Genomic DNA, 14,576 nt, shown 5'->3' with positions numbered 1-14,576 from the left:
TTGGTACTTGTGCTTCTGCCTGGCCATATCCCTGCTAGTCCTGACCCCCACCTGGCTTCCTGGCTTGGCCGAGGACCTGCCTCACCACACACATCTGTCTGACGATCACTGGACTGTGCGCTGACCCTGGTTACTGGTGTCAGACCTACTCTGCTCTCTGTGTTTTGGGGCTTTGGGATGGCGACTTTGCTGGTGAGGCCTCCGTCACCGTCAGGTCCATGCTCACCTTCCCTGGTGCAGCAGCCAGCCCCTGCTGCTCCCTGACGCTGACCTGCTGCTGACGATGGGCGGCTATCACAGGCTGATTTATGGGATGTATGTTATAAACTATAATTTATAAATACGGGTACAAATTAAAATTAAACTTGTGTTGGCAGTTCAGTTCTCTGCACTAGTACTGTGGAGTCTGTAAAGTGATTAATGATGTGTCTCCTCAAAATTCATGAAGATAAGTAGTAATAGACGTTTTTCATAGATCAGGCCTTTTGAACTGGTAAGTGTCCTATAGATGGCATACCTGCTCCCACTGGGTCCTCTAAAAAACGAATACAGATACATCAGTTCCAAGGGAACGCGATTCCTTATTTTTGCAGACTGTGGCCTAGCTCAGTGCACAATTGTGAATGCCAATATATTAAATCCAGGAAAGCCTAGTTGAAAAATTCCAATGCCTTTAGGAGATTAACTGCCTGTTTACTTAAAAACTTGACTCTAGTGACATTGTTGCTTACCATGTGACATTACTTGGGGGAAAGGGGGCTTCCTTACTATTGCCATTGCTCGACAAATGGTATTTCTTTAACATCAGAGGGCCAGCCACAGTAGAACTGGCTGTAAATGTTTGACAATGGCAAGAGGGTGATTTTGTTCAGGTGAGTGAAGTTTGATGCTAGTGACAAAAATCCATTTGGATACCAGTGTGGTATCAGGGCCATCAATTAGATTGAACTAACAAACCTGCACCTCTAGATACAAAGGTATTTTCATATGGGGTGTTCCCAGGAGCCTGCTTGTTTACAGAGCTGATATGGGCAACCGGCAAGACTCCCTTCGTTCCTGGAGATGGATCATGGCAGTGGTGAAGAGACACCCTGCATACCTATATCCAATTGGCATAGGATGTGAGTTTCTGAGGGGAGCCATAATAATTTGAACAATTTTAATTACTTTTTAATTAGATTTTACTATACAACCACCAGTTAATTTGTCACAGGTTTTACGGGATTATAGGTTTAGTGAGATTTTTAAGTGTTAAGTGACCATATGTTTTAAAGGCTTAATATGGTTTTAGCTTTTAGGTGATTGTGACGTTTTGCAACTTTTCTAAAGCTTAGTAATGTGTTCCTTGGCCCTTCTGCGTGTGCAGAACCCATGTAGTAACATATCTTAAAACCAAACCAAATTATTAACTGTTTAATTAAAGCCAAACCATTTTAAGCCTACTAGCTGTTTGTTCATACACAGAGAAAATAACTTGTGCAGTGTGAATTTAAATGATGTGTATTTTTATGTGCTCAAAACACCTAAATAGTTACAGTGAAGTTATGTGAGTCACAAATAAGATTATTGAAGGTCAGTCTCATTGCTAATGATTATTTGAAGAACTTTTCCACTTCCTGGCCATCCCCAGACTTTAGCAGCTCCTATAACTGCTTGTATGAAGTAGCTTGAAGCTGAGCATATGGATGCTGGTGCATCCAGAGCAGTGGCACTGATACTGAACCTGGTAGAGAAGCTGTTATCAAACTGCCTATGCAAGCTCTTGGCCCCAGACTGCTGAGCAGTTTCTCAAGCACGTGGTCTTGCTCCTAAGCCTCTGTCCTTCTGCAAGGAACCTGTCCCGCCACTTCTGCCTGTGCAGCGCTGCATTCTGCACCCACTTCTGTGGAAAACTCATCCAAGGCCTGCTTGCTTTTCCTCCATCATGAAACAGTCCTCCGTCCATGCATGTCAGCAGCAGCTCTTGCTATTAGTGTCTACAGGCACATTATGTTAAGAACAGTTTAATAATGTTAGAATTTGGCTTGGGAAAGCCTGTGTTACCAGTCCTGGTTCTAACTTTGTTTCAGGCCAGAGAAGTCCTGGAGAGTATAACAGTTTATAAAATACCATAATGGAAAAAAGAACTAATATTTGAGGCCAGTGGGAATATTCCACCTCTCTGTGCCAAGGAGCCTGTGAAGGGAGTAGTGTATCACAGATGGAGAGGCTTAGTAAGTGACCAGCGCAGTCCTTGAGAGTTTTCCCTGTCCAGAAATCTGATAGACTGTTACTGCTCTTGATCTAATAAATAATGGTGTCTGGTATTATTTATTAGGGAGGAGAAATGATAACACAATGCTGCACTGGGATGCAGATACTTGCTATCAGAAGAATGGCTTCTTCCCCTTCCTCTTGTAGCTCAGCTATGTTCTGCAAATAAACAAGGAAGGATAAGGATAAGCAGTGTGAATGTACAGCGTTACACAGCTCTGTTCTTGCAATAGTCACAGTCCTTCGCTAGCTGGAAATGTTTATCGCCATATCAGTGTGGTGATACGTGACTTTTGCATGGGGTGAGGTGTTGTGTTAACTAAAACTACAGTCCATAGCGAGGGAATGAGGAACCTCACACAGAAGGAAAGGAGAGGTCCTTGCTGAGTCCCGCTCTTGCAGCTAGGACTGTCTCGACTTCTGCATGTCCTTGGGCGCTGCCTGAAGCTGAGCAATTGATATAGGGGCAGCTTTGAAGGTGCCGAAGGAGAATAGACTGCTTGGGTTGAGACTGCAGCCTGTGTGCTGATACTTCTGACCCAGCTCCGAGAGCTGAAATGTCTTTAGCTGGAATGGGCAGGGGAGCGTATGGAGAGGCACGTTTCTGGGGTGAGAGAGATATGGCTGAATTCTGGGCTCTGGTACTCGTGGACAATGAAGAATGAGCAGAGAGGAGAAGAGGGTTTTGGTAAAACCTTTCTTTTGACTGATGCTAAATTGAACGTTTGTTCAGTAACATGATATAATAATATTTAAATAAATGTGGAGGACTAACCCCTCCACAGGGTGTGGGCAGAAGCTTCTGTATCTGATTATCTGAATCCTGCACTTGGTCCTCCAGCGTGGAATTGCACTGTGCATATTTGGTTTTCTTCATGGGAGGGTCAAAATATGTTAAAATAATCTTTTGAAACAAAAAATAAAATGTTGAGGCTCTGTGGGGGAGAAGGAAGCTGAAGGCAAGATGTAGATGGGAAAACTGTCTTTTTTTTTTTTTTTAAATAGATGTCTGGCTGGAGTCTGTATTTTAGCTTAAACAAGGGTAATACAATTTGTGCGAGACTGCGACAGCAGAGCATATTTATCTAACTTTTTTATATTATTTTCTAGTTTTCTGAATTTCTAAACCTCTGTTTCAGCATATTTAAAATTCCTATTTCATTTTTACAAGACACTGCATTTGGCTGCATTGCATGTGCAAGGGTTACAAAAAAGGCACTATATGTGCAGTACTGCTGTACCTTTATATTTATCTACGTGCCAAGATTAATCCAAGATGCGGTAATGCTTTGCCTTAGAGCAATTGTACCAATGAACCTTAACCCTGATCTTAAGAGACTTACTCTCTGTTCCTGTGACAGTTTGTTTATTCTTCACTTCAGGGCCTCTTTTGAGCTAAAACAGCCATTAAAAGCAAATTGTTCTGGACAGCTTTTCTGCCTCTGAGTAACAAAAACCGTGCAACTTATTTTCATTTCTTCCTATACCTTTTCCAGGTGATTCCTGCAGACATAAATCCACTGTAGTATACATCTAGCACTGGAATATTCTAAATGTGGAGAAATGATGCGACTCATTAACTGCATGACCTTTCAGCGTTTTCTATTTGTAAAAATTGCTGCATGCAGGGGACAAATCCCACTGTATTTTGTGTACCTATCATTGTGAATACAATGTGTACAATGGCCATACGGGAGGAAAAAATACATCCAGATACTTCGTATATATTTTTAGTTATTTGTGTAGGTTCTTGTGCGGTGTGAGTGGCAGATAAAATTATAGCCATATTGTAAAAGAATGTTAAGTGTTGAGCATTTAGCCCTAAGATAGATCTAAATCCCTCTAATTCAGTGGAAGGTGTAAGTGCTCTGTATTTCTTCAAGTATTTGATTAATCCAATTAATAAATGTTAAATTATTAAAAATTATTAGAAAGAATAAATAATCTCAAAAAGAGACTGAAAATATATCCCTCTATTAAGCAGGCAGGTTTTTTTTATACTTTGTTATAAACAGATATATTATCTGTGAAGGGTAAAAGAACAGAAATGAAAAAGGATTGTTTGTAGTGCAACTGTAGTACAGTGGAGATATCAAGGGAAAAATGGAGCCTGCTTCAGCTGCTTTTAAAGTTAATAAGAACTGGATCAAACCTAGGATTTCTTGCAGCTCTCGTGAGGCACCACAGCTCTTGACTTCACTAATCAAGAATTAAACCTGGATAATTATGAACTATATCTTTCTATTCACTAAAGAAGAAATAACTCCTGGCTAGATTTAACATGGTAAAACTTGCTTTATTAAATCTTTTTTAATTAACCAAATACCTTACATTATTTCAGATCCTGCTATACTGTTTCTCCTTATAGGAAAACTAGAGACAGGGACAACGGTCAGCTTAGGAATATAAAATTTATTTTAGAATTGTATCTAAAATGAAAAGAAGTTAATTGGAGATGAAGGTATCAATTTTTATCAAGCTAAAATCTCAGGCTTACAGTGCAAATAGGTTTATAGTAGAATAATAAATAATTTACCGCCCTTTTAAAAACATATTTTGTTGAATTGTAGTTGCAACATAATTTACAAATTGTTGGAAAGGAGATAAGTTTTTTTTTAATATTTTTTTTGCATTTTCACAGAGATTTTTCTTTCTTTGTTGCTGCCACGGAACAGAAACAGCAGTTATTTCTGTAGTATGGCAAGTATTCTCCCTTTTGCTTGCGTAATCTTAATATAACTGAGACAGTGCGCTGCTTAGAATGAAGAAAATATACTATACATGTATAGATCCACATATATAATGTTTATGCAATGTCTGATTTTTTAATGTAAGTATTTGTATTAGTAATTGAGGTTTCTATCTTGTCCCCTCTATTTCTATTTATTAGAAATTATGATCTTGGAAAATATGAACAAGTGAAAATCTGATTTAGTATTTCATATTGCATCTTGTTAATTTTAAAGCCGCATAATTGTAAACTCTACAGTACTAATTCTGAACAAATTTATTTATAGGCAGTTGAATAGATTGAGGAGCTGCAGTGGAGTCTTACAGGATACTTAAGATATTCTGTGAACACTTTGTACTACATGCATTAATGGTAAATTTTGAGAAGTGTTAAGCATTGATGGATGTGATGAACAGAGCTGGGAATGAGTTTCATTACAGCCACAGCAGTTTGTAAATAGGAGTGTTATGACAGCTTAGAGAAGCTGAAACCCAGGATTTCTTGCAGAATAAGCACCTGCTCATCAGCCATGCTACCAAGAAAAATAAAACACTGAGAGAAATCTCAGACTGGTTTTTCAGTGCAAAATCTGCTTATGCTCAGGTATTATTGTCCTGTAGTGAGGATCTGAGGACTTAAGCAGATTCTACAACATGCAGAAATCTTGTCTTGTCTGCATGATTTTACACAGAATATGTACCTTTCACAGGTGGTGCTCAGTTAGCTGTAGATTTCAGCAAAATTATGTAGGAACATAAATAATTCTAATATTTCATGAAATATGAATAAAGGTCTATTCGATACTTTCTTTTTTTGAGGCTCATGGGGAACCTAAATTGAATGGTGTTGCTGAAGCTCTTTTGAAGAGATATTCTTTAAAATTTTAAACATGCCGTGTACCTTTCCATTAATTTGAAATAGTTTTCAATTCTTTCACTGTTCCCTTATGATTAAAAATTTTGTCAAATGCCAGTCCTCAGTTATGCAAAGTTTCTCACAAGGGCTATTGGACTTGTCCTGAAATGATTAACCTCAGTCCTGGAAACATTTCACTTTTCTACATTGCTGCTGCTTTTTATTACAGAAGGGAACAGTCCTCTGTAACTGCAGGGCAAAATGTTTTGCCCCTAAGTAAAATTATAGGGATATTGTTACCTGTCTATTTGACATCTACAAACACAGAAAGCCCAGAGCTGCCGCTTGCAAGGCATCCTCAATTCCCTACGTGTCCACTCGTGCAAGTGGCTTTCCCTGCGTCAATCACTGCGTTCTGTGAACGTAACAGGAGTGGAGAAGACAGAGTTACATCACACATGTTGATAGGACTCCTGCTGCCACAAAATCTTTCTCGCCCAAAATTACAGCAGGCTACAGCAAGATTAGCTTGGTCAAAAAAAATGATAACAACACAGAAAAGCTTTCAAACAGAGAGGTGAAAAACTCCAATTAAGATAATTGTATACCCTCGATGAATAACCTGTGCCATGATGCATCTAGTCTTTTACGAAGTAATAGCTAGAGAAGGAACAGCTATTCACTTTATCTTACAAAACGTGGTGGATAAGATATTAATGAAACTCAAATGTTTTGCCTTCAAAATTGAAAAGAAGCTTTTTTCATACAATTTGTATCTTCGTTGGGGCAATCATTATTTTGGGATACTGTTTGATATCTTCAGTTTAATGGCATCTAGAAAAGGAGTTGACAATGAAAAAAACCCAACCAAACGCCAAGCTTACTCAGATTTGACATACTGTTAAGAAAAGAATAAAGCATTTTAGAAAAGAGATAAATTCTTATGCTTCTGACTAATGGGCTCTAGAAGCATCTTTACCTGAGTCAGATGTGACCTAACTACCTCTTGCAAAACTCCCTGAAATTTTATGAAACAGCTGTGGCCAAGGGCAAAGCTCTGCACTAGCTGAACCACAGGCCTGATCCAGCACACAGTTATTACTTCTCCACTCCGATGGCAGTAATTCCCCCATGATGTAGAATGAGGTCCTCATAGTGCCTTGGTACCTACAAGTTTTAGGAGGAATTTGTGTATGTCCAAAGAGGGCAGTTTCCTAGGTTGTACCAAGTAAGAGGAGTACAGCTCAGCCTCCTATGTTGCACTAGCTTGTAGAAGCACCAAGCATTAAAAACTACTACTGCAGTTTTGGAAACTTAAATGTAGCTCAGATACCTCAGGTTCATAGGCTCTGCTGGCTCCCATGTAGCTGGTGAGGAGCAGGAGCTTCAATTCTTGCTGCCAGAAGGTCTGTGCCACTCCAGATGGGGGCAGATACACCTTGGCATAGTCTGCTTAGGACTGGGGCTACCTTCTTCTAACTACTATTGGGCTACCTTCTTCTAACCTACACCACAGGGGTCTGTGAGACTCCAGGTGTGCCTTTTCTTTCCTTATCTGCTCCCGGTTCAGCAAATCTTGGTGACAGACACAGCTGATGGTTCCAGGCACACTCTAGCGTCTTTTGGCTGGAAAAAATGCTGATTGGCATCCTAATGAAAATCTAATTGATGCAATCAAACTGTCTCTTGTTGATCCTGAAGTACGTGTGGTGAAAAATGTCTTCTGTGGTGACACACACTGTAAACAATTTATTTTCATGTGTAAAGGAAATATGTCACCTCCAATGTGCCCTTGCTTTACATCAAAGATACACTCTTAAGAGTTTGATAATAAGAACCAGTATGACGATCAAATGTTGATTTTAATTTATACAAATAATTTCTGTTAAACAGCTTCCATGAATGAGACCATTGGAAATTTAAGCCTTGGAAGTGTTTTATTGTAAATGAAGCATTCAGCATTTACTGAAGTATTTACTGCTGAAATATGATTAATTATATATTATGCTATTTACTGTGAAAGCTGGATGCACTTAAACATAGAATCATAGGGTTGGAAGGGACCTCTGGAGATCATCTAGTCCAACCCCCCTGCCAGAGCAGGGTCACCTAGAGCAGGTTGCACAGGAACACATTCAGGCAGGTTTTGAATGTCTCCAGACTGGAGACTCCACCACCTCTCTGGGCAGCCTGTTCCAGTGCTCTGCCACCCTCAAAGTAAAGAAGTTCCTCCTCATGTTTAGGTGGAACTTCCGATGCTCAAGTTTGGGCCCATTACCTCTTGTCCTGTCACTGGGCACTACTGAAAATATCCTTGCCCCATCCTCCTGACACCCACCCTTTAAGTATTTATAAGTGTTGATAAGATCCCCCCTCAGCCGTCTTCTTTCCAGACTGAAGAGACCCAAATCCCTCAGCCTTTCTTCATAAGAGAGGTGTTCCAGTCCCCTCAGCATCTTGGTAGCCCTTTGCTGCACCCTCTCCAGCAGTTCCCTGTCCTTCTTGAACCGGGGAGCCCAGAACTGGACACAGTGTTCCAGGTGCAGCCTCACCAAGGCAGAGGAGAGGGGGAGGATGACCTCCCTCGACCTGCTGGCCACACTCTTCTTGATGCACCCCAGGATGCCATTGGCCTTCTTGGCCATGAGGGCACATTGCTGCCTCATGGTCATCCTGTTGTCCACCAGGACTCCCAGGTCTCTTTCCACTGAGCTGCTCTCCAGCAGGTCAGCCCCAACCTGTACTGGTGCATGGGGTTATTCCTCCCCAGGTGCAGCACCCTACGCTTGCCCTTGTTGAACTTCATAAGGTTCCTCTCTGCCCAACTCTCCAGCCTGTCCAGGTCTCTCTGTATGGCAGCAAAGCCTTCCGGTGTGTCAGCCACCCCCCAGCTTTGTGTCATCGGCAAACTTGCTGAGGGTGCACTCTATCCCCTCATCCATGTCATTGATGAATATATTGAAGAGGACTGGACCCAGTACTGACCCCTGGGGAACACCACTCATCACTGACCTCCAACTAGACTCTGTGCCCCTAATCACTACCCTCTGGGCTCTGTCTTTCAACCAGTTATCTATCCATCCCACTGTCCATTCATCTAACCCACTCTTCCTAAGCTTCCCTATGAGGATGCTGTGGGCGACCGTGTCGAACGCCTTGCTTAAGTCAAGGTAGACCACATCTACTGCCCTCCCCTCATCTATCTATCCTGTCATACTATCACAGAAGGCTATCAGGTTAGTCAGACATGATTTCCCCTTGATGAATCCATGTTGAGTACTTCTGATAGCTTTCTTTTCCTCCACATGCCTTGAGATGACGCCCTAGATAAACTCTCCTAGATATATATGAGCTGCCCAACTTGGATGCTTTTTGATTCTCTTTTTGGCAGTGGATTTCATATATTCTAAGTGAAAACTCCAATCTTTTCTCATTTCTCTTGCATGTCTAAATTCAAATATCTCTCTTATAATGCTGGGTGTGGTTTTACTTGCTTTATCATTGGCTTTTCCGATAGTTTTGTAGTAGTGATTTGGAACCTAAATAGTAGAGACATCCCATCTCTAAAGTAATGATAAAATCATAAGAAAAACTGAGTGTGATACTACAACATTAGGCCTCTTTTACGCCCTTCGCCCCTCCCTGCCCCCAGGGCTGACGTTGGCTGAGCCACAACTAGTTTAGTTGAGAAATTTGTTTACAGTCTTATGCAAGGGACTTTTATTCTGCATATGTTCTAAATAAGAGCTTTGGACTAAAAGGAAGATCCTAGAAGGTTACTCTCACATCTGTAAGTCGTTATTAGAAGTTACATTCCTGGTCTAAGGATCTCTCCAACTCTCCCCTCCTTCCCTTCTCCCAGATCTCTGCTGGAAAAAAAACCAGCCGCTGTATGCTTGAAGAAACTGGTTCTGATATCTCTTGTAGTAGCTATGCAGATGATCCTTATGGTAGAAATCCGACCTCTCTCCTATGTATCAACAATGGCTTAACTACATGACAATTACTGCGATAATAGAAAAAAAGCCCTAACTTTTGGGAGAGCAAATTGTCTGGTGTACATATGTCTAAATGCTAAAGTTCACTGGGTCTTTAATTTGAAGTGGCCTGATTCAGCCACTCTAACTTGTGTTAAATAAGGTGTGAATTTTCCCAATAAGCAGAGCTAACAGGACTGGGGCCTCAGCTGAGTAATGCAGTATTCTACAAGGAACAAAATCCACCATCCTACAAAATATTATATACTTTTTTCTTTGCTTATTTTGGCCTGCGTTTCATCTTTGTTTGAGTCTTGGTCTTTGGCTAGTGTTTGTTTGCTTGTACCACTAGGAGATTGAACTCACGTAATCTGAAATAGTGAGGGGTTCCAACTTGCATCTCTCCAGGCAGATGACCTCATTGCGGCTTCAGTCAACACAATTTAGACACTCAAGCAATTTAATTAACTCTGAGGGGACCAACTTATTGACTTATTGGTAAACACATCAGTAATTGGTTGAACTGGGGCTTGACGAAGATGTGTGTTACAGATAAAGTTTCATAAAAACTTCACTGGCAAAGATGGGTAAGATGATACCCTAAATCAGAGTACCAGAATAATCCATGCACTGTTCTGGCATGCAGAACAAACATAAGTTAATAATAAAAGTAGTAACGTAAAACGTCTTTGTAAAAGTTGGTTTGGGGTTTTTTTGTTGGTTTTTTTTTTTTTGACATGTAGTATGCAGAAAAGGGAGAGAACAATGTAATTAGATATTATAATGAAAATGTTTTGTGAAATTCCACAAATTAGCTGACAGTTTTTGTAAGCTCTTTTGTCAGATCCATAAATCAGATTAAATTGGTTTTTGCTATTTTTTTAAATTCAAAGGAAAAGTACTGAAGTTTAATCTGACCAGTTTTAGTGTATGCAGAAAACGTGTGGTAGGTAAGTGTGAAAGACGTGCAGACAATTTGTATGTGCGATTGATTGCTTATCTCTTCATACGTGCTAACTTTAAAATCAAAGCGCTAGCATGTTTCTACAGTATATAGTTGATCAAAATATAATTAAAAAATTACAAATAATTCTGAAAGTTTTCAAAATAATGCTTGTTCTTTTGAGCACGTTACAAGGACTGTAAGAAAGCAGAAAAAGGGGTGAACTAAAAAAAAGATTGCTCACATTTACACAGCTAAATTAACAGTGGGCTTGTATAACCCTTTCCTTTCTAGTGTGTGTTAAGCCCCATGTGCAATATTTGTATTTGTTGGCAGATGGAAGATGGGAGCAGAGGGAGGTGTTTCTCATTTAAATGGATCTGCTTTCTTTTTTTTTAATAATAACCAAGAAATAATGTATCCTTTTACTGTGCTTGGCTATATGTACTTTGTTACTTAAAATTGTCCTGAGCGTATTAATAGTATAGCACAGCATTCAAATAATATCATTTGTGGTGGGTGTGGGAGTGAAGACCTCGTAGTTGGGTTTGGGAATATCCACCATGGGAAATCTCTTATGAAATAACTGTTACTACGCGCAGTGTGGTCCATTCCAAATGCTAACCATTTACTCGTCAGATATTTTTCATGAGCCTTGCAGATAAGACATCTCTGTGGGGATTGATTTAGCTGTGTTCAGAAAACTAAGCTTTCACCAGAGATGGGGAAATCACCCCACCTTTCTTTCAGTTTGGTGGTAGAATATTAACGAGGGGAGCATTAGTCTCTGGAGCTTCCCCCCACCCTTTAACACATCAGATTCATATTAGCAATATTTATTATCTAGAAGGATGACTCAGTGTCAGCTGTTTTCAATTTTTGCTTATAGCACCCTGGAGAAAAATGTATATCTAAGCAACAATTTACATTTTCATTTCTATATTTTATTGCAGTGGGGCTGGTCACAATACCATAGTAACAGTTGCTTTGCAGATTTGCTTTTGACAGCATTTGATTCTTTGCCATAGTGGATGGAGGTGGTTAATAGGTTTGCTTGTGGTAAGAACTGGTAAACCTGCAATTCTGAATAATTAAGGGCTATTATTTTGTTGAAAGAATTTAAGCAGGAAACATTTGTCTTTATTTAAAGAAAGCCAAATATTTACAAAATTCAGCGCATTATTTTGCTTCAGGACTTGCTTCATACATAATGTGTTTGCATATTATATTCAACAGCATGTGCAATGTGTAAAGACAATTTTACAACTTCTACAGCTGTTCACCACATGTGTGACCGCATGGGGAAAACAAGTATGAGCTAAGAATGCTTCCCAACTTATGCCCCTATGAGAGATGTATATGGTTACAGTAAAAAATGTACATATAGGTGGTGTTAATAAAATGCTAATAGTTACCAAGGATTAAGTTTTGAGTAGTACAACAAACCTGTATTTCAAAAACTACATGTAGAACAAGAAAATTCAACTAAACTGCTGAATATGTTGGTTTGAACTTTTTTTTTACCCACAGAAATTCAACAAATACGCAAAACCCAACATGGGCTTTATTTTTACTACTTAGGATAGGAATTACTCTCTAACATTAACTGTATTTCTTGTAATTAGGAAAGAGAGCAGCCCAGTCAGGTGTTTTGTCTGTCTTTTGCTACCTTGACCTAACAGATGCTAATTTAGCCTTTCTGCTGGATGGATGGTTTCATTTGTTGCCATCACACTTTTTTGCATAAAAGGTGAAAGAAAGTATGTTGCATCAGAGAAACTACTCTTGGTTTTCCTTAAGGAAAAAAACAAAAAAAAGTAAGTGTTCTCATACCTATGCTAAATAACTCTCTTTTATCATGAATGTCTGTGGGATTTATTCTGCAGCTGTTAAGAAATTACCTTTGTAATCTCTTCTGCATTAAAGACAATTTGCTACCTTTTATATTTCTAAAACTGAAACTTTGGACCCAGAGAATTCAGCTGCTTTCTCTTCAGGGATCTACATTCCATCCCATACAATGAAATAGGACTGTGGTTCAATATTTTTACCTTGAAGAAGTAAAAGCATTTAAGAAATAAAGCACAAGACAGTGTCTCCTCTGGTATACCTGCCTCACACATACATGTATGGATATGTGAGGTTCAATACCTGCCTCACACATACATGTATGGATGTGTGAGGTTCAAAGTGTGATGTAAGAGTCATTTGTGTTTTGTTTGAGAGGAGAAAGAGGACTGGGGAGAAGGATTCTACAATCCCTTCATGGACAGTCAGTGAAGTTCTCCCTAGCAGAGGGACAATACAAAGCCTGGACACCACATGGAGTCAAAATAGGAATAAAGAAGGGCAGAGCAGTACATAAAAGCTGTTTCTCTACATTGCCATAGATTTCAACCGTTAGAAGCAGAGATCTAAAAATGTTTTGTGAATTTGAATTCACTTTGAGTGTGAACATCTCAGAATAGCGCCAGATGCATCTATTTGGCAGGCAGCAAGTGTTAGTGCTGTCAGTGCCCTGTAGTATCTTGTCTGTAAGTTTCTCTGGCCCATGTGGATCCCCATACAGCAGTCAGACTAAAATCGTGTCCTTTGAGGTATTTGGGATATGCCTGCTTCAGCATTTTATGTTGGAACAGGAGCAGGCTTTGGAAATGAACCTCCTGGTCATTCCCACATCGGGGTTTGGTTCGTAAGATGGTTTGCAGTCTCAGAGTACACAAATAGAATTCCTCCTGGGTGAAATTAAACTGTGACCCAGGACCTACCTTGCACCAACAACTAATGGACGTGCAGTCCACACTGGAATTGGTTGGAAATAACTCCCATAAACTGTGTGTAGTGTAGACATCAGAACCTCAACACATTCTGTTTTGTTCTGTAGACCCCTTCCTATTGTACTCTGCTAGTTGTTAATGGAGAGATACCCACAGTCTGATCATTAACATGTCTTGCTCTTTTTTTTTTAAAAAAAAGATTATGCGAATCTGTTCCTGTACCTTCTATTCCTTCTGGAATTAATTACTGTTCATTAACAAAGTGGTTGGTCTATTTCATGGGAGAAACAGGATGAGACAGATGGAGGCCAGCCAATGTTCTTTAGCATGAGGCCTTTCTCACCCTCATAGTGATAGTTTTGTGGCTCATGCATTAGGAACAATTTTCAATGTAATTAACTATTCTTCTTCTGTGGCCTCTTGATATCAAAATATCTTGAGGTCTAAATATATAGATATCTGAGTAACATGAAAAAATGTGCTCTCCTTATCTGTGAGATAACACAGAGCTCTCTGGTTTATAGATTTTCCGGTCTGTCTGTGTGTGCTTGGATGTATTGGTATATTTTCTAGGGTAGGTAAATGTTATTCTTCCATGTTTTAAAAAGAGTATGCTGTGTAGAAATGGTTTGTAGGTTTTTTTTCTTTCCCTGCCCCCCCCAAGAGCAATTGAATGAAACAAATGAAGTATCAAAAAGAATATGCAAGCCCATAATGCTTCTTTCGTAGTAATTTTGGTTTCTTACACCCTATGCAAGTTGACTTTTTTTAGGTACATTTTGGCTAGTTCAGAAAAGCATCAAATTTTCAGTATGAGTTTTGAAACCTCCTGCAGATCTATATTGCTATGGTGGATGCCTACCATACCAGCCTATAAATACTTCAGAAAAAAGATTTTGGTGCAGATGGAACTCCCAGTCCTTGAGATAAAATTAATCCTTAAGGCAACAGCAAAACTGAAAAGACCTGAATAGCAAATTTACTGGATACATAAAATTATGATCTCTCTCTGCTAAAAGTATAACTTGCTTTTGATTTTT

Source organism: Chroicocephalus ridibundus, chromosome 8, assembly GCF_963924245.1.
Source record: "Chroicocephalus ridibundus chromosome 8, bChrRid1.1, whole genome shotgun sequence".
NCBI lineage: Eukaryota > Metazoa > Chordata > Aves > Charadriiformes > Laridae > Chroicocephalus > Chroicocephalus ridibundus.
Note: the sequence above shows the minus strand (reverse complement) of the source record.